General features: G+C 40.4%; 1 protein-coding gene across 1 annotated transcript in view; it reads right to left on the minus strand.

The window, feature by feature from the left end:
* Nucleotides 1-22988, minus strand: part of DTWD2 (DTW domain containing 2) — a 168763-nt gene that overhangs the window by 125294 nt on the left and 20481 nt on the right. The gene's annotated exons all lie outside the window — the stretch shown is intronic.

Consider the following 22988-nt stretch of genomic DNA (forward strand, 5'->3'; position numbering starts at 1 on the left):
ATGCTGCTATAAAGACACATGCACACGTATGTTTATTGCAGCACTATTCACAATAGCAAAGACTTGGAATCAACCCAAATGTCCATCAGTGACAGACTGGATTAAGAAAATGTGGCACATATACACCATGGATTACTATGCAGCCATAAAAAAGGATGAGTTTGTGTCCTTTGTAGGGACATGGATGCAGCTGGAAACCATCATTCTTAGCAAACTATCACAAGAACTGAAAACCAAACACCGCATGTTCTCACTCATAGGTGGGAACTGAACAATGAGATCACTTGGACTCAGGAAGGGGAACATCACACACCGGGGCCTATCATGGGGAGGGAGGAGGGGGGAGGGATTGCATTGGGAGTTATACCTGATGTAAATGACGAGTTGATGGGTGCAGCACACCAACATGGCACAAGTATACATATGTAACAAACCTGCACGTTATGCACATGTACCCTACAACTTAAAGTATAATAATAATAAATAAATTTAAAAATAAATAAATAAATAAATAAAGTGAGTCTAACTTCAATTCATTTTGGGGATTTTTAGAACTACACAAAACCACAATATACCTGAAGTTCCTCAGTAGTATCACAAAATCAACTTATTTGAACTGCCCTTTTTAAACATTCTACAAAAATTGATAATTTATCCTCAATGGACTCAGTGAAAATGTCAAATGAGATGAATTTTTTTCTTTTTTGAGACAGGGTCTTGCTCTGTCACCCAGACTGGGGTGCAATGGCACAATCAAAGCTCACTACAGCCTCAATCTCCCAGGCTCAAACAATCCTCCCACCTCAGTCACCCAAGTAGCATCTGGGACTAGAAGCACACACTATCACATTTGGCTAATTTTTTATTTTTCTGTAAAGACAGGGTCTCACCATGATTCCCAGGCTGGTCTCAAACTCCTGGGCTAAAGCAATCCTCCTGCCTCGGCCTCCCAAAGTGTTGGGATTATAGGCGTGGGCCACTGCACCTGGAATTTTTTTTTTTTTTAATAAATCAAACTGTAATATTTTGGCCTTTTTAAATGCAGCTTTAAATATCTAAATTAACAACCAGGTGTGGTGATTCACACCTGTAATCCTAGCACTTTGGGAGGCTAAGGCAGGCAGACCACTTGATCACAGGAGTTCAAAAACAGCCTGGGCAACATAGCAAAACACTGAGCATGATGGTGAGCACCTTTAATCCTAGCTACTTGGGAGGCTGAGGCCAGAGGATCACTTGGCCCAGGAGATTGAGGCTGCAGTGAGCTATGACTGCACCACTGCATTCCACCCTGGGTGACAAAGCAAGATCCTGTCTCAAAAAAAAAAAAAAAAGAAAAGAATAGAAAATAGAAATAACTAAATATAACTCTCTATAAAAATCAAGTTATCTTCGTATCTTGGAACTATCACGCACGTCCATGTGAAGAGACCACCAAACAGGCTTTGTGAGAGCAATAAAGCTTTTTAATCACCTGGGTGCAGGCAGGCTGAGTCCAAAAAGAGAGTCAGGGAAGAGAGAGAGGGGTGAGGCCACTTTATAGGAGTTGAGTAGGTAGTGGAAAATCACAGTCAAAGGGGTTGTTCTCTGGCAGGCAGGGGCGGGGGTCACAAGGTGCTCAGTTGGGGAGCTTCTGAGCCAGGAAAAGAAATTTCACAGGGTAATGTCATCAGTTAAGGCAGGAACTGGCCACTTTCACTTTGTTTGTAATTTTTCACTTGCTTCAGGCAATCTAGAGGTATAAGTGCAGGCTTGGGCTCAGAGGCCTGACATTCCTGTCTTCTTATATTAATAAGAAAAATAAAACAAAATAGTGTTGAAGAGTTGGGGCAGCAAAAATTTTGGGAGGTGGTATGGAGAGATAATGGGCGATGTTTCTCACGGCTGCTTCAAGCGGGATTAGTGTCAGGGTGGGAACGTAGAGTGGGAGAGATTAAGCTGAAGGAAGATTTTGTGGTAAGGGGCAATATTGTGGGGTTGTTAGAAGGAGCATTTGTCATATAGAATGATTGGTGATGGCCTGGATGTGATTTTGTATGAAATGAGAAACTAAACAGAAAACACAAAGTCCAAATAAGAGAAGGAGAAAAACAGGTATTAAAGGACTAAGAAATTTGGAGGACCCAGGACATCTAATTAGAGAGTGCCCAAGGGGGTTCAGCATAATTACTTGCTTGGTTCGCAAGTTTTTGGGCTCTATCCTTGAGTTTTTTTATGTTGTCATATGCCAGGTCAGACTGATTTAGGTAAAAACACTCTTCATTAAAAATATACAGAGTCCTCTTTTTTTAGCAGTGAGTAAGTCGAGGCCTTGGCAATTTTGGAGGAAACACAAATGCAAAGCCAGCAATTGTTTGTTAAAGAAGGATTAGAAAGGGCTAGGAGAGAGTGAGTGAGATTGACAGTGTGGTGAAGATAGCTGGGGAGAGGTAGAAGGTGGCATAAGAAAGGGAACGAGAATAAGAGTGAGTATAAAAGTAAAGAATAGGAATTCATCAGGATGAAAGTATTGGAGTGTACCTTGCAACTGAAGATCTTCTATCCACTTTACGAGAGACTTAAGGGTGGTGGTTTGAGGTAAAACCAGGAGATATCAGTTATGATGGTTTGGAGGAAAAGTATAAACTGGCAGTGTAAACAAGGGCAGGGCATTCACGAGTAGTTGAGAATGATGAATAGGAGTATGACTAGACAGAAGACAGTAGGGATGACAAATTTTGGGGGCACAGTCCAAATGAGGGGCGTGGGAGGACTGTGTAAAAGCCCTGTTGTAAAGTGTAGGATAAGGAAGAAGAGACCTAATAAAAATGAAAGGATGTATTAGGCTTATAAGGGTTACTACTTTTCTTCAGAAATGTGGGTGAGTTTAAGGAAAGTAGGGGAAAGTACTTGCGACTTCTAGGAGGAAGAGGAGAGACCAGGCTGGCGGTCTGATGGACACAGCTTTATTCTGGAACGGTGAACCCAATGGGGAGGGGTCCTGCAGGCAGACAGCAGTTGGGGTATTATAGATGACTAAGTAGGGTCCAGTCCTTCGAGGTTGTAGAGTTTGAGGGGTCAGATTCTTAACAAGAACTGATCGTCCAGTTAGGGTGTCTTTATATGGCTGGGAATCTGAAGTAGGCAAGAGAAGATTAGCAGCCTGGCAATTTTCAGCCTGAGGGAGGACTGGAAGATAGTCGCTTAGAGGACTGGTGTCTGGGATGAGGTTGGGGCTGAGCAAGAAAGTGAATTATGTCTGACAGAAGGGAACAAATGACTGTGGTGGCCTTCTCAGACCCTGAGGGAAAGGCCTCTACCTATCCAGTAAAAGTGTTTTCTCAGACCAAGAGGTATTTTAGTTTTCTGACACAGGGCGTGTGAGTAAAGTCAATTTGCCAGTCCTGGACCTCCAAGCTTGATGTGTAGGGAAAGGAGGGGGCCTGAATAATCCCTGAGTAGTAGTAGAATAGCAGATGGAACACTGAGAAGTGATTTCCTTGAGGACAGACTTCCACAATGGAAAGGAAATGAGAGGTTCTAAGAGGCAGGCTAGGAGCTTGTTACCTAAATGGAAGAAGTTGTGAAATAACGACAGAATAGAATGGGCCTGTGAGACTGGAAGAAGATATTTTCCTTGGTCTAAGAATCATTTGCCTTCTGTGGAAAGAGACTGATAGGTGGAAGTTTCAGTGGAAGAGTAGGTGGGAGTGACTGTTGAGAAGGAGATAAACTGGCCATGAGGGAAAGAAGTTGGGATGCTGGCTGCTTCTTTAGCTATTTTATCAGCCTAAGTGTTGCCCTGAGCAATGGGATCTGATGCCTTTTGATGGCCCTTGCAGTGAATGATTCCAGCTTCCTTTGGAAGTAAAGCAGCCTTGAGAAGAGTTTTTATTAAAGAGGCATTAATGATGGAGGACCCTTGTGTAGTAAGGAGACCTCTTTCAGCCCATATAACAGCATAGTGGTGCAGGATATGGAAGGCACATTTAGAGTCAGCACAAATATTGACACATAGTCTCTTTGCAAGAGTGAGGGCCCAAGTTAAGGCAATGAGTTTGACTTGCTGAGAGGTAGTGCAGGGGGGCAGAGTGGTAGGCCCAATGATAGATGTGGAAGATACTATAGCATAGCCTGCTTTAGCTGGTGAGTGGTGATTAGGCCTAGTGGAACTGCCATTAATAAACCAACTGTGATCAGGGTGAGAAACAGGAAAAAAGGAAATATAGGGAAATGGAGTGAATGCCAGGTGGATCAGAGAGAAACAGTCATGGGAGGTCAGGTGTGGTATCAGGAATAATGGGGGGGGCAGCCTAAAACAATAAGGTCAAGTTGTTTGGACAGAAAGGCTACAGGGCACAGTCCTGGCTCTTGTGTAAGAATTCTGACTGCACAGCCCTGCACTTCAGCTGTGTGTAATGAAAAGTGTTGGGATTAGTTAGCGAGAGCTAGTGTGGGAGCAGCTTCTAGGGCTGATTTTAAGGAATGGAAAGAGGAATGGGGAAACGATTTAGGATCTATGGGGTCAGCTAGGTTTCCTTTTGTGAGTTTATATAATGGTTTAGTCAGGATGGCAAAATCAGGTGTCCAAAGGTGAAAGTACCTAACCATGCCTGGGAAGGAGAGGAGTTGTTGCTTTGTAGAAGGGGTTGGGATTTGGGAGATTAGTCGGACATGATCAGCAGGGAGAGCACGTGTGTTTTTATTAAGAATTATGCCGAGAAAGGTAATAGATGAGGAAGAAATTTGGGCTTTGAAGGGGGATGCGCGATATTCTTTTGAGAATAGATGTTGGAGAAGCAGAAGGGTGTCCTATTGGGAAGATTTGTAGGAGGGGCTATAAAGTAGAAGGTCATTAAAATACTGAATAAAGTGAGAAGCAGATGGACGGAAAGAAAATAAATCATGAGAAAGGGCTTGACCGAAGTAATGGGGGCTGTTCCTGTAGCCTTGCGGCAGTACAGCCTAGGTAAGCTGCTAAGCCTGATGGGTGTCTGTTGGGGTCCGCGTGTTTCCTAAACAAAGGAATGAACACACAAGACAACACAAGACAAGACAAACATGGCGGCCGCTTCGAATGGCGTGCTCTGCTTTATTTTATACAGTCGTTTGTGGAATGTTGCCAAGTCACAAGAAACATTGTTGTTCTTCTGACCTTTCTCTGACTTTCTGGATTTTCAAGATGTTTACACATAAACAAGCCTCCAACACCCTGCTTCCTTTGCAAGAGCAGGACTTATCAGGAACGCCCTGCTTCGTTTGCAAGAGCAGGACTTATCGGGAATGCCTGGCTTCGTTTGCAAGAGCAGGACTTATCGGGAATGCCCGGCTTCGTTTGCAAGAGCAGGACTTACCAGGAACGTCTCGTTTGCGAGCACGTAGTCCTCTACATGTGTCAGGGTCAGTCCAAGTGAAAGCAAAGAGAGGTTGGGATGAAGGGTGCAAAGGAATAGTAAAGGAAGCATGTTTGAGATCCAGAACAGAAAAATGGGTTTTGGAGGGAGGTATTGATAACAAAAGAGTGTACAGGTTGGGTACTACAGGGTGGACAGGCAAAACAATTTGATTGATAAGGCATAGATCCTGTACTAACCTGTAAGACTTGTCCGGTTTTTGGATGGGTAAAATGGGGAAATTGTAAGGAGAATTCATAGGCTTTAGAAGCCCATGCTGTAGCAGGTAAGTGGTAACAGGCTTTAACCTTTTAAAGCATGCTGTGGGATGGGATATTGGCATTGAGTGGGATAAGGGTGATTAGGTTTTAATGGGATGGTAAGGGGTGCATGATCAGTCACCAAGGTAGGAATAGAGGTGTCTCATACTTGTGGATTAAGGTGGGAAGACACAAGGGGAGGATGTGAAGGAGGCTTTGAACTGGGGAAAAGGGTGGCAATGAGGTGTGGCTGTAGCCTAGGAATAGTCAGGGAAGCAGATAAGTTAGTTAAAATGCCTAGACCTAATAAGGGAACTGGGCAGGTGGGGATAACTAAAAAGGAGTGCATAAAAGAATATTGTCTAAGTGGCCGGGTGCGATGGCTCATGCCTGAATTCCCAGCACTTTGGGAGGCTGAGGCGTATGGATCACAAGGTCAGGAGATCAAGACCATCCTGGCTAACATAGTGAAACCCCGTCTCTACTAAAAATACAAAAAATTAGCCAGACATGGTGGTGGGCGCCTGTAGTCCCAGCTACTCAGGAAGTTGGGAGAATGGAGTGAACCTGGGAGGCAGAGCTTGCATTGAGCCGAGATCGCGCCACTGCACTCCAGCCTAGGCAACAGAGTGAGCTCCATCTCAAAAACAAAAAAGAATATTGTCTAAGCTGGCTCCAGAGTTGGGGAGTTTTAAGTGGTTTAGAAGCCTGGCCTGGCTATCAATACCTACAACAGTTATGGAGGCAAGGGAAACAGGCCTTTGAAAAGAAGGTAATGTGGAGTGGGTAGCCTCCGTATTGATTAAGAAGGGCACGGCCTTACCCTCCACTTAAGAGTTACCTCAAGCGCCTGTGATGGTCCAGGAGGCTTTTGAGGCAATTGGGCAGCGTCAGTCTTCAGCTGCTAAGCCGAGAAGATCTGGGAAGGAGTCAGTCAGAGAGCCTTGGGCCAGAATTCCAGGGGCTCTGGGAGTGGCTGCCGGGTTGGAGAGTCTGATTTCCAGTGGGATCCCTCACAGATGAGACATGGCTTAGGAGGAATCCTGGGCTGCAGGCATTCCTTGGCCCAGTGGCCAGATTTCTGGCACTTGAAGCAAGATCCTGGGGGAGGAGGTCCTGAAGGAATGGCTGACTGCTGTGGCTTAGGCGTTTTGAAGTTCTTCTGTGCTGGAGATGTGGCTGGGGTTTCTCTCACAGCAGAGGCAAGTAATTGCAACTCAGAAATACACTGCTGCTTGGCTGCCTCTTTTTTATTATTGTACACCTTGAAGGCGAGGTTAATTAAATCCTGTTGTGGGGTTTGAGGGCTGGAATTTAAGTTTTGGAGCTTATTTTAAACATCGGGAGTGGATTGGGTAACAAAATGTACTAAGAATAAGACGGCCTTCTGGCCTTTCTGGGTCTAGGGCGGTAAAGCGTCTAAGGGCTGTTGCCAAACAAGCCGTGGACTGGGCTAGGTTTTCATATTTGATTAAAAAAAGCCTAAACCACTAACTGATTTGGGAGAGGTCGGATAAAGAAAAAGGAGCATTAACCTTGACCATGCCTTTAGCTCCAGCCACCTCTTTAAGAGGAAATTGTTGGGCAGGTGGGGGAGGGCTAGTCACAGAATAAAACTGTAAGCCGGACCGGGTGTGAGGGAAGGAGGTGATAGAAGGATTATAGGGTGGAGGAGCAGAGGCCGAGGAAGAATTGGGACCTGGTTCGGCCTGGCGAAGGGCAGCCTGGGGAGGAGGGGAGAGGTCATATAGGTCCATAGAAAAGGAGGATTCAAAGGACTCAGAGCTTGGGGTGGAGACTGAAGGGACAGACAGGAGAGAAAGAAGAAAGATTTGGGATGAGTCGCATTGGGAGCAGAGATTAGGAAGGGACTGATATGTAAAAGAAAGCCTAGACATCAGGCACCTCAGATCATTTGTCCATTTTATGAGAAGAATTATCTAGATCTTGTAGGATGGAGAAATCAAAAGTGCCGTTTTCTGGCTATTTGGAAACACTGTCAAGTTTGTATTGGGGTCAAGTGGTGTTGCAGAAGAAAATAAGGCATTTAGGTTTTAGGTCAGGTGTGAGTTGAAGAGGTTTTAAGTTTTTGAGAACATAGGCTAAGGGAGAAGGAGGAGGAATGGAGGGTGGAAGGTTGACCATAGTGAAGGAAGCAAGCCCAGAGAAAAGACAGGGTAGAGACATGGAGAGAAGGGGTGGGGGGGTGCTTGGCCCACCCCAGGGAGATGGTGCTTGCCACCAAGGTGAAGGATCAAGGCAGGTATCCCTGTGGTGATCAGAAATCCCTGAAACGTGGGTGAATAATCAGGCAAGCGCCCCCACAGTGATTAAACATTAAGGGAAGGCTGTCTTCCCAAGTCCGTGACCGGCACTGGAGTTTTAGGTTCACAGATAAAATGTGTCTCCTCTGCCTCTACCAGAAAAAGAAAGCAACTGAAATTAAGGGAAGGGAGAGATTGAAAGGCGGTGCAGAAATTGAAAGGAGAAAGGGGTTGAGGGATAGTGAGAGAGGACAGAGAAGACAGTAAAAAGAGGTCAATTACACGATTTAAAATTGGTGAGATGTTCCTCGGGCTGGTTGGTCTGAGGACCAGAGGTTGTAGGTAGATCTTTCTCACAGAGCAAAGAGCAAGAGGACAGGGGATTGATTTCCCAAGGGAGGTCCCCCAATCTGAGTCATGGTACCAAATGTCTCAGCACCAAATGTCACATGCGTCCATGTGAAAAGACCACCAAACAGGCTTTGTGTGAGCAATAAAGCTTTTTAATCACCTGGGTGCAGGCAGGCTGAGTCCAGAAAGAGTCAGCAAAGGGAGACAGGGGTGGGGCCGTTTTATAGGAGTTGGGTAGGCAGTGGAAAATTAGAGTCAAAGGGGTTGTTCTCTGGTAGGCAGGGGCAGGGGTCACAAGGTGCTCAGTGGAGGAGCTTCTGAACCAGGAGAAAGAATTTCACAAGGTAATGTCATCAGTTAAGGCAGGAACTGGTCATTTTCACTTCTTCTGTGATTCTTCACTTGCTTCAGGCCATCTGGATGTACATGTGCAGGCTTGGGCTCAAAGGCCTGACAGGAACCTTTAAGAACATTTAGAAACTTTGCTCCAAAAGCCTATTTAAAAGTTGGTTGTCTGGAACTGGTTAGATTCTTAGCCCACAACAGCAAAGTATTTAACCCATAAATCTGCAGTATTTACAAATATTACTTTAAGTACAGTATCTAACCAGGACCACATTGTTTATGCTCCAAGACAACGCCTCTCATCTCGTTTACAAGTCTCTGTTACTCCCAGGGCTGAATTCGCTTTCTTTTATTTTAGTCATATGTATTTCCTTTAGATTCCTATTAATACTTCTATTTAAACACTTGACCACATCATACGACAAAATTTTGTTTTCACATCTTCCTCTCACTTCTAGATGGTGAACCCTCTAAGAGCAGAGTTTTCATTTAATTTTTGTATCCCCTAGTACAGTGATTGCCAAACTTTGCTGTTACCAGAATCACCTAGAGGACTCATTAAACTAGATAGCTGAGCCCCAGCCCTCAGAGTTTCTGATTCAGTAAGCCTGAGAATGTGCATTTCTAACAAATTCCTAGGTGGTGATGATGCTGCTGGCGGGTAAGAAGTGAGGGGGTGAAGAATATGAAGACCTCAGTTTGATGCGCAAGGCTCTAGAGGTGTCTGCCCCAGTGGGTTTTATTTTTCAAGTGACTTGAGTTCATTCGTATCTACATCCTGCCCACTTACCCATTCCTGTCTACACATCTGAAGGTTAGCAAAGCTTGATGAACGTTTGTGAGAAGTAGTAAGCAAAGAATAATAAACAATAAAGCTATGGAAAAGCCTTCCCCCTGCATGAAAATTTGAACTTCACTTAACTAACGAGCTCTGTTACCCTGGCAACATGATAACTATATTGCTAAACAACACTGTATGTGATTTAAATGACAACTGACTGGTAGATTGATTGCATACGGACTAGAGACCTATAAAGACCCTATGGGGACACCATACTTTGGGCTTCCCTAAATTGGGACCCTAGAAACTTGCTATAGAGTTGTTACAAAAGACGTTGGCTCCTGTGGGCATAAAGTTATTAGGTTGCCATATCTGCCTAGTGTGGAACATATCACCTTCCACCTGAGCTGGACTGCTATGCCAGACTGCCACAAGGATGCCAGCAGAAAAGGGTCATCTAAGGTTGCTCTACAATGCAACAAATGCAAGTTTGTGGCTCCTGGTCTATATCTTTCTGGTATTAGGTGTGGCCTAAAGTAGTCTTATGCACCTGAATGTCTAGCAACTGGTGCTCTGCCTGGTATCTTATCCCAGATATCTGCAGAGCTTAAAGATTCACTTAGTCCAGGTCTTTGCTCCAATGCCCCATTCTAAAATAACCCAAAGCGGGGCATGGTGGCTCATGCCTGTAATCTCAGCATTTTGGGAGGCTGAGGAGAAAGGATCACTTGAGCACAGGAATTCGAGATCAGCCTGGGAAACATAGCAAGACCTCACCTTTACTAAAAAATTAAAAATTAGACACGATGGTGCACACCTGTAGTCCCAGCTACTTGGGAGGCTGAAGCAGGAAGATTGCTCAAGCCCAGGTGTCTAAGGATGCAGTGAGCTATGATCAACACCACTGCACTCCAGCCTGGGCAACAGAGAGAGAAAGACCCTGGCAATCAATCAATCAATCGATCAGTCAAATGATCCACCTTTTCTCTCACTATCACTCTCTATCCCCTTATTCTGACTTATTTTTCTTCACAGCATTTTACTACTATTTGACATCATGTTAGCTGAATGTGGGTTTCCTTCCCTAAAATATAAGCTACAGGGAGACAAGGACTTAGCCTACCTTTTTCACTGCTATATCCCCAGCCTCTGGCATAGTAGGTGCTCAATAGATATTGCTGAATACATAAAAGAATTTTTTTTTTTTTGAGACAGGTGTCACTTTGTCACCCAGGCTGGAGTGCAGTGGCATGATCTCAGCTCACTGCAACCTCTGCCTCCTGGGTTCAAGCAATTCTCGTGCCTCAGCCTCGCGAGTAGCTGAGATTACAGGTGTGAACCTGTAATCTGGCTAAATTTTGTATTTGAATAATTAACGTATTTTTGGATTTTTTTGTAGAAGTGAGGTTTCTCAAATTCCTGGCCTCACGTGATCCACCCACATCGGCCTCCCAAAGTGCTGAAGTTACAGGTGTGCGCCACCGTGCCCAGCTGAAGGAGTATCTTTACATTCCCTCTTCTCTACACCTTTGAATGCTTTTCTCCTCCCATACAATTTTCTATCCCATTCTTTCATTTTTTTATATATCAAAGTTTGATTTCTCCTTTATGCCCTCTCTGGTACTTAAGTAATTCGTTTGTATTACAAATGAAATTCAGAGTGTCAGGTCTTCCTTTATTATACTTTGTGATAATTTTGATAAGTGATCGCACACAAAAGGCAAAAACATTTACTGAAGAAAACAGTTACTAAAAAAATAGCTAAGCAATTTATGTGTAAACACTATAAGCATGATTTAACCTAAAACTAATTGCTTTGGCTCATCATTTTATATGCTCACAAAACATCATTATCTATTTACTTTAAAGCATATTCTCTTTATTAACCTAATTTTAATTAAAATTACTTCAAACTAATAAAACTGTAGTTCTTTAAAACATTTCAACTAGCTTTATATTTAGCAAGTTACTTTATAAGATGCATTTCTGTTTATTACCCCACTATTAATCTTTCCTCCCCGACAATGCTCTGCATGCATGATAATGCTGATTAGCTGACCGTTAAACCATCTCATCCTAAACTAGTGAGTAAGTGCAGAGTAACTGCTCTCCTCATTCTAAAATCTCTCTAGAAGGTTTAAATATTTAAATAATGGATTGAATAATTTATAAATTCAACAAATTTTTATTCAAATATTTACTGCATATCTAAGTGCCAGATATTAGGCACTTGGGACAATAAAATGAACAAAGATTCCTACCCTTATGGAGCTTATTTGTTCTCACTGCGTCAGAAATAATTTTTTTAAAGTTCCTTGCTTCTCCAGGCATAGTAGTGTGCACCTGTAGTCCCATCTACTCAGGAGGCTAAGGCAGGAGGATCACTTGAGCGCATTTTGAGGCTGTAGTAGTACAACCAGTGAACAGCCACTATGCTCAAGTCTGGACAACACAGCAAGACCCCCATCTCAAAAAAAAAAAAGTTCCTTGCTTTCTATGAACTATTATGTTTGACAGGCAAAAACTATCACATAACTACATATCAAAACTGATTATTTGTAAATAATGAATATTCTTTTTTTAAAATCAAGCTACTTCTAGGAGTTTATATAGATATGAGGAATAAAAATTAATATCTAAAGAAATATAAACTGGTCAACTGGGTATAGGTTAGGGGAATAACTATTATAATGTCACTGCCAATGTTATTGTCCTGCTATGTGACCTTGGGCATGTCACAGATTTTCAATTTCCTCCCTTACAAAACTGGTAACAATAAGGCAACAAGAGAGTTCTGGGGAATAACTACTGCATTACAGGCAAACATTCTGGCTATTATTTTGAGCTAATTTATAACAGACTGACCAAAACAGGTGCTGAGGTTTTTCCCTTTTCTATATTTATAATGTATTTACAATGTATTTTTCCACTCATGGGGGTTTATCTTCTTTAAAACCTGTACAACCCAATTAATGTTAATTACATTCTTAAAATATAAATGAAACCTTCAAATCATTTCCCCAAGGAAATTTTGTGAAATAAGCCTTTTCTTCTTTTCTCATTAAGGATGTAGAAATACACGGGCTTCCTGTCAAACTAAGACTGACTCGCCTCCTAAACAAATGCTGTAATACAAAGGTAATGTGTATCACTCCGGGCATACTGTCTCTGACAGCCTGCGGGCTAATAAAATTATATCTGACATATGACTAGAGATGCTAGGACCTACAAAAGCATCTTTCAAAGCTTTAATTAAATTTCTTATATACTATTCACTGAAAGCTTTTTTCTCACAGTACTGATTTTAATCAAGATAATCTGAAATAAGTAAATTTTAAAGATTAGTGAGCAGATTCACAAGTACTCTTTTTAAAGGATTTCTTTTACCTACTAAACAAAAGCAAATGTGGAACCCAGAAAAACAGTGCACCTCAAATTTACTAATACTCAACAAAATTTTTATACTCCCAACAGAGAGAAAAAGCAAAGAACAAAAAGTTTCATAGCTTTTCATTCAACTAGTTGAATAGATACACTGCATTACACATAAAAATGGCAACAATTTTTCAATTTTAAAACTGACTTTGGAAAACTAAATACCATAGTGCCCTCTGCTGTCATTTTAAAGAAACTAAAGTGATCTGTAAGATAAAGTCATTTTCAAATTTCTGAAACTATATATTCAACATAACCAACAAAAGTAGAAACAGCTTTACATTATTATCATTATAATACATTTTCATCTCCAAAATAGAAGTAGGTAACACCTTCCATGTCTGACTGCTTCAAGTACAAATAACAATAATATTCCCATACCCTGCAAAATTGTTTTCCTTACTACATTCTCTTCTAACTGGCTTTAGGAGTGGAGGAAGGATAGACTTAGAAAAAAAAAAAACACCGTTACGATTTTTTTTTTTTTTTTTTTTTTTTTTCTGAGACACAGTCTTGCTCTGTCACCCAGACTGGAGTGCAGTGGCCCGATTTCAGCTCACTGCAACCTCCGCCTCTCAGGTTTAAGCAATTCTCCTGCCTCAGCCTCCCAAGTAGCTGGGATTACAGGTGTGTGCCACCATGCCTGGCTAATTTTTATATTTTTAGTAAAGATGGGGTTTCACCATGTTGGCAAGGCTGGTCTCGAACTCCTGACCTCATGATCCGCCCGCCTCAGCCTCACAAAATGCTGGGATTACAGGCATGAGCCATTGCACCCGGCCACTGTTGTGATTTTTTAATCACAGTGTGAAGTTGTCCTATCCTACAACAGTGATTATATATAATATATATCTGTTTTAAATATACATATATACTTTTTTTTTCTTTTTGCAAATTGGGCAGCCTCCCACAACGGAATAGATTCAGAGACACTCCCAAGAATAAATGTCTTTAGATGAGAGTTTCAGAGACCTGTGTCCCAGAGGGCATGCCTAGAGCAGTGAAGAAATTATCAAGTTTATTTGAACTGTGGACTTGCATCTTACTATCCTTAACAGGGAATCTCACCCTAAATATTTATTGTGCTTTGAGATAATGAATAATAGTAGTGAGACTCCACTATACTATCATTACTGACCAAAACATTTTTAAAGATTTTATCTCACCAATACTTCTTCCTTTTTTGATATCTAGTTTTGCGTATGTTTTATGAGGTGCATCATATACTAATATATAATAAGTGTATGTAATTAGAGAAAAATAAGTCTACCTATTAAAACGCACCCTAATTTTTTAAAATCAACTGCAGTATGTAATCAAAATAATTATATCACTGGCCTAGATATGTTTGTTCCTACTAGGTCTATAATTAATAGAAGTTTTCATGTGAAACCAGAAGTTGGTTATTTGAAAGAATAAATAAGACAGATCACTGGCATCCGGGCACAGTGGCTCATGCCTGTAGTTCCAGCACTTTGGGAGGCCAAGGCGGGAAGATCACGAAGTCAGGAGATCAAGACCATCCTAGCTAACACGGTGAAACTCCATCTCTACTAAAAATACAAAAACAAAATTAGCCAGGCGTGGTGGCGGGCGCCTGTAGTCCCAGCTACTCCAGAGGCTGAGGCAGGAGAATGGCATGAACCCAGGAGGCAGAGCTTGCAGTGAGCCAAGATCACGCCACTGCACTCCAGCCTGGGTGACAGAGCAAGACTCCATCTCAAAAAAAAAAAAAAACACTGGCTAGACTAACAAAGAAAAATAAAGAATCAGAAATGACAAAGATAACATTAACACCAACCCCACAGAAAGACCAAAAAAAAAAAAAAGGGAGACTATTAAGAACATCTCCATGCACATAAACTAGAAAACCTAGAAGAAATGGAAACCACAGGCCAATATCCTTGATGAACATAAATGCAAAAATCCTCAAAAAAATATTAGCAAAACGAATCCAGCAGCACATCAAAAACAAATCCACTGCAATCTGATCAAGTAGGTTTTATCCTTGGGATGCAAGAGTGGTTCAATATATGCAAATTAATAAATGTGATTCATCACACGAAGAGAACTAAAAACAAAAACCACATGATCATATCAATAGATGCAGAAAAGGCTTTCAATAAAATCCAGCCTCCCTTCATGTTAAAAACTCTCAACAAACTAGGCACTAAAGGAACTTACCTCAAAATTATAAGAGCCATCTTTGCCAAACACACAGCCAACATCATACTGAATGGGCAAAAGCATTCCCCTTGAGAACTGAAACATGACAACTCTGCCCACTCTCACCACTCCTATTTAACACAGTATTGAAAGTCCTGGCCAGAGAAATCAGGCAAGGGAAATAAATAAAAAACGTCCAAGGCCGGGCACGGTGGCTCACGCCTGTAATCCCAGCACTTTGGAAGGCCGAGGCGGGCGGATCACAAGGTCAGGAGATCGAGACCATGGTGAAACCCCGTCTCTACTAAAAAATAGAAAAAATTAGCCGGGCGCAGTCGCGGGCGCCTGTAGTCCCAGCTACTCGGGAGGCTGAGGCCGGAGAATGGCGTGAACCCGGGAGGCGGAGCTTGCAGTGAGCTGAGATTGCGCCACTGCACTCCAGCCTGGGTGACAGAGCGAGACTCCGTCTCAAAAAAAATAAAAATAAAAATAAAAAAAATAAAAAATAAAAAATAAAAAATAAAAAACGTCCAAATAGGAAGAGAGAAAGTCAAACTATCTGTTTGCAGACAATATTCCTTTTTACCTAGAAAACCCCATAGTCTGCCCAAAAGTTCCTAGATCTAATAAACAACTTCTGCAAAGTTTCAGGATACAAAATCAATGTAAAAAAAATCCGTGGCATTTCTGTACACCAATAATGTCCAAGCTGAGTGCCAAATCAAGAACACAATCCCACTCACAATAGACCCAAAAAGAATAAAATACTTAGGAATATAGCTAACCAAGGAGGTAAAAAAATCTCTACAATAAGAATTACAAAGCACTGCTCAAAGAAAACAGAGATGACACAAACAAATGGAAAAGCATCCCAAGCTCATGGATAGGAAGAGTCAACATTGTTAAAATGACCATACTGCCCAAAGCAATATACAGATTCAATCCTAGTTCTATCAAACTACCAATGACATTCTTCACAGAATTAGGAAAAAAAAAAAAAAACTACTCTGAAGTTCATATGGAACCAAAAAAGAGCCTAAATAACAACTGCAATTCTAAGCAAAAGCAACAAAGCTGGAGCAAACACATTACCAGACTTCAAACTATACTATAATGGTACAGTAACCAAAACAGCATGGTATTAGTACAAAAACAGACATACAGATTAATGGTACAGAGTAAAATAAAGCCACATACCTACAACCCTCTGATCTTCAACAAAGCTGACAAAAACAAACAATGAAGAATGGATTCCCTATTCAATAAATGGTGCTGGGATAAGTAGCTAGCTGTATGTAGAAGACTGAAACTAGACCTCTTCCTTACACCATATACAAAAATCAATTCCAAGATGGATTAAAAACTTCAATGTAAAACCTAAAATTATAAAAATCCTGAAAGATAAACTAGAAAACACCACTATAGATGTAGGCACTGGCAAAGATTTTATGATGAAGATGCTAAAAGCAACTACAACAAAAATTACAATTGAAAAACAGGACGTAATTAAACTAAAAAGCTTCTGCAAAGCAAAAGAAACTTATCAACAGAGTAAACAGACAACTCACAAAATAGGAGAAAATATTTGCAAACTATGCCTCTGACAAAGGTCTAATATTCAGAATCTATAAGAAACTTGAATCTACAAGCGCAAAAAAAAAAAAAAAACATTAAAACGTGAGCAAAACACATAAACAGACATTTTTCAAAAGAAGACATATACACGGCAAAGAAGCGTATGAAAAAATGCTCAACATCACTAATCACCAGAGAAATGCAAATCAAAATCACAATGGGATAGCATCTCACACCAGTAAGAATGGCTACTACTAAAATGTCAAAAAAAAAAATCAAAAGATGCTGGTAAGGCTGCAGATAAAAGAGAACGCTTACATACTGCTGGTGGGAATGTAAATTAGCTCGGCCACTGTGGAAAGTGGTTTAGCAATTTCTCAAATAACTTAAAACAGAATTACCATTCCATCCAACAACCCCATTATTGGGTATATACCCAAAAGAATATAAATTGTTCTACCATAAAGACCCATGTACGTATATGTTCACTGCAGCCCTATTCACCAGAGGAAAGATATGGAATCAACCTAAATGAGCATCAGTGGTAGACTGGATAAAGAAAAGGTGGTTCATATACACCATGGAATATTATGCAGCCATAAAAAAGAACAAAATAATGTACTTTATAGCAACATGGAGCTGGAGGCCATTACCCTAAGTGAACTAACACAAGAACAGAAAACCGAACACTGCATATTCTCACTTATAAGTGGGAGCTAAACACTGAGTATACATGGATGCAAAGAAGGAAGCAATAGACATTGAGGCCTAATTGAGGGTGGAAGGTGGGAAGAGGGTGAGGATCAAGAAATTACCTAGTAGATACTATGCTACTTACCTGCATGACAAAATAATATGTACATAAAACCCCATGACACACAATTTATCTATAGATCCAAACTGCACATATACCCCTGAAACTAAAATAAAAGTTAAAAAAAAAAAAAAAGAAAGTTTTAATGAGTGTTATAATTAAGAAAGCTTCAGAGAGGCCAGATGCCTAGAAAACAGAAGTCTTGTGTCTAGAGAGATGAATATGTACAGCAGCTAGAAAAGCACCTACTAAAACTGTGATGACAGTTATGGATCAACTAAGACTGAGAGTTCAGTTAACCTATTATTTACTTCCTTTCTTTTTATAGAAATATGAACAAATATAAAACACAGCAAACAGCTTTCTTAACAGCAAATGAATTTAATCACTCTTTCCTCTGCAAACTATTATTTTATGTTTCCATGGTTTGTCTTAAATATTACTTAGACATGTTTTCTCTCAAACTTAGTTCACTATATGTTTAAAGGAAACAATTTCTAAATCATTTTTGTATGATCCCAGCTGTGCATTTACTGGGTACTAGATATTGAATAAATACTGACTAGACAAATAAAGAATGTCCACATGATTTACTCTATCTGAGCCTCCAGGTCCTCATGTAGCAGAATCCTCTGCTCCTTATTCACTGGCTGCGTGAACACCCATCCTTACAAGCAGGAATCAAAGGTTAAGGTAGAGATACTTCTGCACACAATAGAATGAGAAGACAATGTTATCAGGAAACACAACTATTTTGCCTATTCTCTCATCTCCTTCTCTTATCTAAAAACTGTCTATATTTTAAAACACAGATTTTTGTATACTTGCTTTATTGGGGGGAGCATACATCCTCACTTTACATCAATGTCCATTTTCTCAAAAAAGCAAAAAGAGAGCTAAAAATTTTCTCTGCTACAAAGTAAAGAAAATATATTAAGATTTAGATTAGTATTACATTACTACATAAGAGAATACAATAGTGCTACGAATAAGCCACTGATTTTGAGAGTTAAAATTTTTCTTTGCTGCCGGGCGCGGTGACTCACGCCTGTAATCCCAGCACTTTGGGAGGCCAAGGCGGGCAGATCACCTCAGGTCAGGAGTTCGAGACCAGCCTCAACATGGACAAACCCCATCTCTACTAAAAATACAAAAAAAATTAGCTGGGCATGGTGGTGGGCGCCTGTAGTCCCAGCTACTCGGGAGGCTGAGGCAGCAGAATGGTGTGAACCCGGGAGGCGGAGCTTGCAGTGAGCCGAGATTGCGCCACTGCACTCCAGCCTGAGCGACAGAGCAAGACTCCGTCTAAAAAAAAAAGAAAACAAAACAAAATTAGCCGTACATGGTGGTGTATGCCTGTAATCCCAGCTATTCAGGAGGCTCAGGCAGGAGAATTGCTTGAACCTGGGAGGCAGAGGTTGTGGTGACCCGAGATCGTGCCATCGCACTCCAGCCTGGGCAACAAGAGCGAAACTCCATCTCAAAAAAGAAATTCCTTGCTATAAATTAGACAAAATACATTAACATTTAGATCAGTATTACATTACTATATAATACAATAGTGCCACAAATAAGCCACTGATTTTGATGCCTTCCCCCTAAAAAAGTGGTTTTCACCAATGCAACACCTATATACAGCTAAGAATTGAGTACTACTGAAAGTATCAGAATGACAAAATTCCCATCACGAGGCAATTTATTTATGGTGACCTGCAGCATTAACACATGGAAAATTATTAATCTGCCCATAACTTCTGAATCTAAAAAAAAAAAACCCTAAAAGAAGCTGGATATTAGCAAACCAGACTAATTTCATAAACAGTAATGATATTTCATGGAGAATAAAAAGGAAGTGGGATAAGGGAGTAAAAATAAAAGAGGAGAGGAAAAGGAGAAGGGAGAGGAAGAGAAGGGACAGGTAAAGAAAAAGAATTTAACATTTAATGCACAATTTAATGTTTCAGGCACTATGCTAAATATTTGATTCTCACAAAACCTGACAGCAGGGGGTAGTATTTTTAGCCTAACTTAAAGATGATGAAACTAAGGCTTAGAAGGGTTAAGTAACTTTTTCAAGAGAAAACAGAGTTGGGGCTACAGTATGGTTCTGTCTGATTCCAAAATGCATGCCTTTAATCAATACATTTGACTGAGTCCATATAAGCAGTTAATGTTCAATGAAAAGTTTTAACACACAGCTCTATCTAGCTGCCCTAGATCCCAGAAGACCTAGCACTATAATTAAAACATTTGGAGATAAATAAACAAACCTGAGGGTCTAAAGAGGATCCAGAAGCAAAAGGTTAAAGCCAAAACATCATAAAATTCCTCAGTATAAAATGACTAAAAGTAATTAAGGATATGTGGTTAAAGATACCATAAGGAATATGAAGAGGCTGGCCCACAGGAAGCTAACAATATAGTAGAGAAAAAAGACAAAGTGAGGAGTTAGAAGAAGAAACTATTCAAACGTGGGAGATAGCTAGAAGGATAAGAAATGGTTTCCGTAAGAAATGGAACTTGAGCCGGACCTTGAAATAGAGTACGATTGCAGACAGCAGAGATGAGGGAGGAGCTTTTCCCAGAGAAAGAATAACAGAACAAAGGCATAGAGCCAAACATTAAAAAGCACCTGTTTTGGGGAAGCAATTCAGTGCTGCTGAAGAAAGGGGTGTGTGAAGGAGGAAGAGATGAGTGGACAGGCTGAGGACTGACCTGCAGGACATGGATGTTACATAAAAGATTCTGAACTCCTTTCTTTACCTAAAATACAAGCATTGAAGTTCTCCAGGAAAGGAATAAAATCAGCAGACAGACATGTTAAAAATATAAAGAAATTCATTAAAAGGGAATTGAACAGATGACAAAATGCAGTTTGGAAAACTACTTCAATAAGCACAGGACTGAAAAAATTCATTGTCAAGTGATGGCACAGAGAAAAGCCAGGTACTAAAGGGTAGTTTAAATACCCTCTCCCCTGTAAAGTTCCAAGCAGGGGTCCCTCCCACCTCTGCACTCCTAAACCACACTATTCATGTTATATTACAATTATTGACTTATCTGTGTTTCTCCCCTTAAAGTTCCTTATGGTAATAACCAACTTTCATTCATTTTAATACCCCCAGTACCTAACTTGGTGAAAGAAGACACACAATAAGCATTTGTAGGCCAGGTGCAGTGGCTCACACCTGTAATCCCAGTACTTTGGGAGGCTGAAGTGTGTGGATCACTTGAGGTTGGGTGTTCAAGACCAGCCTGGCCAACATGGTGAAACCTCATCTCTACTAAAAATACAAAAATTAGCTAGGCGTGCTGGCTCACACTTGTAATTCCAGCTACCTGGGAGGTTGAGGCAGGAGAATCACTTGAACTCGGGAGGTGGAGCTTGCGAAGGTTGCGGTGAGCCGAGATTGCACCACTGCACTCCAGCCTGGGCAACAGAGCTAGACTCCATCTCAAAAAAAAAAAAAAAAAAAATGCAGAATGAAACATCTGAGATGTGTTTACTCATTAATGAGATATGACTGCAGGATGAGACTGGTTCCAAATTATACTTCATATAAGGCACCAAGCTGTGGTCATTTGGTGGCTGAAAGAGATGCCGGGAAGAAGTATTTCCTAATTCCTTGTTTTTCACTTGTCACTGGGCATTATGCACATACCAGTACTTCTCTTGGGAAACTCATAAAGATACCAGCTATGGTTTGGGTGCAGTCACGCATTGCCTAGTACCGTGGCCAGAAAAATACCTTAATAGTATCAAAATCCCACCATTTCTCCTAACGTCTGTATCAGTTTTCCCAGATGTGGGATTTGGCCGTTTCTCTATCATTTTGGCAAATTTACAAAAGTAAACCTCAAAAAATATGATGAAATGTTCAAGTTTAAAAAAGCATTGAACAGTTATCTGGTATATGTGGGTGCACAGTGGTTGTCATAAAGGGTTATGAGGAATTTCTGTATGTTTCATTTATTTCTGTAATGTGTGACTTTCTCTTCTGAAAATACACCTCTTTTGTGTTCAGAAAAAAATATATTTTTAAGAAACATTGAATAGATGTCACCACAAAGTTACTGCAACAATCTGTGGTTTTCAGATCTTTTCACCAGAAAAGATGTTTAATATTTTCTTATGATCATACTCAGGCGAATTAGTTGATGATATGCTATAATGCCAGTCTTAAATATCTTTAGTACTTTACATGAGGCAAAGTAATAAAATAGTAATTATACAAGGAAAAGTTGATAGGAATGATACCTAAGTTAATTAAACTGATAAAAGTTATCACTATCAAAATCCATCTCCTGGTATGTTGCTTTTCCTAACAGTTCTCCAGAATTACAAATTAAAAGTCAATCAGAGGCCAGGCACAGTGGCTCACACCTGTAATCCCAGCACTTTAGGAGGTTAAAGCAGGAGGATCACTTGAGGTCAGGAGCTCAAGACCACCTTGGCCACTGTGGTGAAACCCCGTCTCTACCAAAAATACAAAAATTAGCCGGGCATGGTGGCAGGTGCCTGTAAGTCTCAGTTACTCGGGAGGCTAAGGCAGAAGAATCTCTTGAACCTGGGAGGTGGAGGCTGCAGTGAGCCAAGATTGTGCCACTGCACTCCAGCTGGGCAACAGAGGAGGACTCCACCTCAAAAAAAAAAAACAAAAACAAAAACAAAACAAAAAAAAGTCAATCGGTACCTCCATTTCAAAAAAAATAAAAAATAAAAAGTCAAATAGTAACAGAAGTATGGGTTAGCAATTCCAAAACAACCATATGTGTAGATTAGGGTTGAACAAATAAGCAAACATGTTGTAGATAGAGTCAGATTTCTTATTGTAACGAAATAAACTACAATTAGAGTAAAGAAGAAGGCTAGAATGAACCCTGTGGTATTGGATGAAACTCATGGTTTCTTTATACACGTGTATGTGTACATATAGATTCAGAAATAGATATAGGTATATGCATGGGTTAGTATATACACAGAAATCCTAGATCTATCCACTAATAAGATAAACATCTCAGTAGCAATGAGCACACTGAGCACCTGGATCTTGGTTTTGAACATCATTTTGCAATAAACCAGGGCTTCCTGAAAAAGTGGTTCATTCTAGGGCTGGGGCAGGGAAAATATAAGATAAGCCTGGACCCTCTTACAGTGTCAGAAAGTGAGAAAGTTCTCAAAAAAGGATAAGCATGTCAAAATGTTCCAAGAACTAACCTGAAAGAGTTCTCAATGACCCAGGAGGGAACAATTTGAGCAATCAAATAAATAAAACTAGTATTGGATTATAATCCAGTAATAAAATAAATATCCATAACTCCATACAGATATAAGCAAGTAATTAAATAAATAAAAGAGGAGAGAAAGACATAGCTCTTCCATAAGAAACATTCCAATCAATAAATGTAGAAAGAACGGGTAAAACAGAAAATCACTATCAGAGCACCACAGCCATAATTGTTGCAGACAAGATGGATACTAAAATCAGTGGGCAAAAATTTGAGCAGAAACAGTATATTTGTGAAGTCTCAAAGTAAATTCCTCCCCAAGATATTTATTTATTTATTATTATTATTATTATTATTTTTTTTTTTTTTTTTTTTTTTTTTTTTTTTTTTTTTTTG

The sequence above is a fragment of the Theropithecus gelada genome, chromosome 6 (assembly GCF_003255815.1).
Source record: "Theropithecus gelada isolate Dixy chromosome 6, Tgel_1.0, whole genome shotgun sequence".
NCBI classification, from domain to species: Eukaryota; Metazoa; Chordata; class Mammalia; order Primates; family Cercopithecidae; genus Theropithecus; species Theropithecus gelada.